This window comes from Alligator sinensis, unplaced genomic scaffold (assembly GCF_000455745.1).
Source record: "Alligator sinensis unplaced genomic scaffold, ASM45574v1 scaffold321_1, whole genome shotgun sequence".
NCBI classification, from domain to species: domain Eukaryota; kingdom Metazoa; phylum Chordata; order Crocodylia; family Alligatoridae; genus Alligator; species Alligator sinensis.
In genome coordinates, this window is record NW_005841969.1 from 1,419,646 (window position 1) to 1,422,759 (window position 3,114).

Sequence of the window (3,114 nt, forward strand, 5' to 3'; positions counted from 1 at the left end):
CACTCATTCAGCCACAGCTCCTCTCAGCTCAACTCAACTCAACCTCACTCTTCTCCTGGAGTCTGTGAGGTAAGTGGGGCTTGCAGAGGGCTGGGGGCCCCTCTGGCAGGGCTGGGGGATTGCAGGTCATGGCTGGGGGCACCAGCAGGGCAGGAGGGGAGCCAGGAGCCCCAGCCGTGCCCTAGCAGGCAGCAGCAGTGGGGGAGCCGGCTCCATGCTGCTTTCTGCTGCAGCTGCCTGCTGTTGGGGGCAGGGAGCTGCAGGCTTGGGTCCTTGGCCCCATAGCCCTGGCAGCTGGGGGCCCCCTCTGGCAGACCTGGGGGTCAGGAGCTGTGGGTGGGGGGCAAGAGGCATGAGGAGCACAGGGGGACTGTTGGGGCAGTGAGGGGCACCAGAAGTATTGTGGGGGCTTTGGGGGCAGTGAGAGGCACCAGCAGGGCTGGGGGAGGCATGGGGGGGTGAGAGGCACCAGAAGAGTTGGGGGGTGGTGCAGGGGGCTTTTAATTTTAATAACGTATTGGGGGGGGGAGGGGGGTCAGAGAACTTGTGATTTTTTTTTTTTAATCAAAGAAAACCAGGATCCCTGTTCATAATATACTTCACTGACCTCATAGCAACTTATCTATTATCAGGTGTCATGTTAATATGTCTGTACACCAAAATTACTGGCTTAGTTAAACTTCTCAAATTAACTAGCCTACTTACTCTTTTAGACTTTGGGTATTAAAAAGCTCTGGAGTTTGTAAGAGAAATATTGGTATGGAGGTGCTAAAAGAATGCTAGTTATTTTCTTCTGGGCCTCACCCTTGGAGCAACTGAATTTGTGCAGATAGTAACACTTCTTTTTGAATAAGTTATGATAAAATGTTCACTGGTTACTAAGAATCTTGGGGTTGCTCCAATATAGAGGTAGAATTACATATAGTCTCAAATAGATGTTTTACCTGATAAGATGGCTGCCCAAAAAGTGGGTCAAGGTTTTTATTCATGTGTTTATTTATGATCCTATTTTGGAATGAAACATAATTCACAGAGAAAGAACAGATGTTAGGAGTTACTCCTGTGGAATGTAGGCCTTACTGCAACAAGAATGCACAAGCCCGATGTCTAAGCATCTAGACAGATGAACATTTGTTTGAACTTAAAAGAATACTTAAGTTACATAGGTAACTTGAACATTCAAAAAGTTTATAGTGGGATACAGAAATAAAAAGGCTGCATCTAGACCTCAAGTGGCTTGTCTTTAGGGAGGAAATCTATTCCCAAGGCTAAAAATCTGCATCTCTTGCTACTCTTTGATGGTGATACAGCCCACCAATGAAGAAAATCCAAATGCAGTTGTGAACAGTCACTTCAGCTCTGAGGATACACTTGTGGACTTTATAGATGAAAAATTAACCCTTCAAGGGATTTCTTTGATTTTTGCCATATATAGAAGGGCAGATTATTAGGAAAGTAGGAAAAAAACCTTCTTAAAATATGTGAGGGTAGCGGATTTTTTTATATTGAGTATTAAAGTAGCTAGCCCTTCTAACTGCAAGTTCCCCGATTAGTTATCCTGCCCTAATTTTTGTCTTAATAGTACAATATTCTATAGATTGCCCTTTCTTCAGGGGGCAAGAGAAAAGAGTATATTTAATATCCTGTATGATGGGACCTATTTTATCAAAATAAAGCTGAAAAGAATGTGGACTATTACCCTACACTATCTGTACCACTTGTTACCACTTTGGGTTCTAAGGCCTGTTTGTTTGTTTGAATTTCTCCATTCTTGCTGGACTGTATAATGTTTTACGCCACACTTGTGGTGCACTGCGGCTCACCTGAGGGTTATTGTGGCAACACATGACAGATGTGGTTGACAGACTGTATTAGAACCAGGTGACTGAATATTAGTTTGACTCTGTGGAGGGAGAAGTAAATCTCATTCCTAATCCAAATCATTTTGATAAGAACAAAGCCATTTGCAAATGATTATTTCCATCTTATTTCAAATTCTAGGTTTCAACAGCAATATTAATGCTATTCCACAGTGTAATTTACTTGTAATAATATGTCATTATTGCCATTTTACAGTTTTCTCTTAAAGTAGTAAAGAAAATGTTTTAAAAAGCACAAATAACAGCAGCACTAACCTCAATTCAGCCTAAGAATCTGCTCTCCTACCAGAATGGCACATAATTGAAAACAATGCCAACCCCTATGTGCTAAATGCTCCAGTCATTAATGCATTTTTATTTTGGAATAAAAGAGCTGACTTGTAGGGGGCTTTTTTAGAAACAGTAAATATAAATTAAACATTTTTGCTCTGTTCCCAGAGTGGCATCTGCTGGTGAAGCCATTGCTGACCTCAAAGCTTAAAAAAAAAAAAAAAACTTACCTAAAATCAATAAGACAGTTTTAAGATTTGAACATGTACAACACAGAGAATTAATTAAAACACAGCATAACAATGACTTCTGACAGGAGAATTGTCTTGATCTTTGAACATCAGCTAAGTGCCTGTACTGCTGCAGCACTATTGATGTCGGTAGGAAATGCTGGAAAACTATGAGAAAGGCCTTCAAAAGCAAGGGGGTGTAGAAGAGGAGAGAAATGGGAAAATAAAACAGGAACCATTGGGTGGGTCCAGACAAGTCTGCATGTGCCTCTTGCTGCATCTCAAAGCTGTTTGAGATGCAGCAAGAGGCATGCTGGGAACAAAAAAAAAACATTGCTGCACTGCATATTTGCAGCATGGGCTCAAAATTTGATACCTGGATATTCAGGTATAAAAAAACCCTGCAGAAAAAAAGCAGGGCAGGGCACAGTCCAGGACCATGCCCTGAGGCAACCAGAGGCTCGGGTCCTCCAAAGAGATGCTCTAGTAGCTGGCCAGAGCATCTCTAAGCCTGCTTCTTCCCCTGGTGCTGCAGCACTTGTTGGACAAGGAGTGGTGCAGACTGCAGGGACCTGGACCTAAACCTGAGCACTGTCCCCAGGTAAGTAGAAACTGGGGGTGGGGGAACTAGAGCCAGGGCTGTGTGGGTGAGGGAGACTGCGGGGGGAGGGGGACTGTGTGTGGGGGGGGCCTGCTCAGAAGGGGGGGGTCCCCCACCTGGCTCCAACACCGTC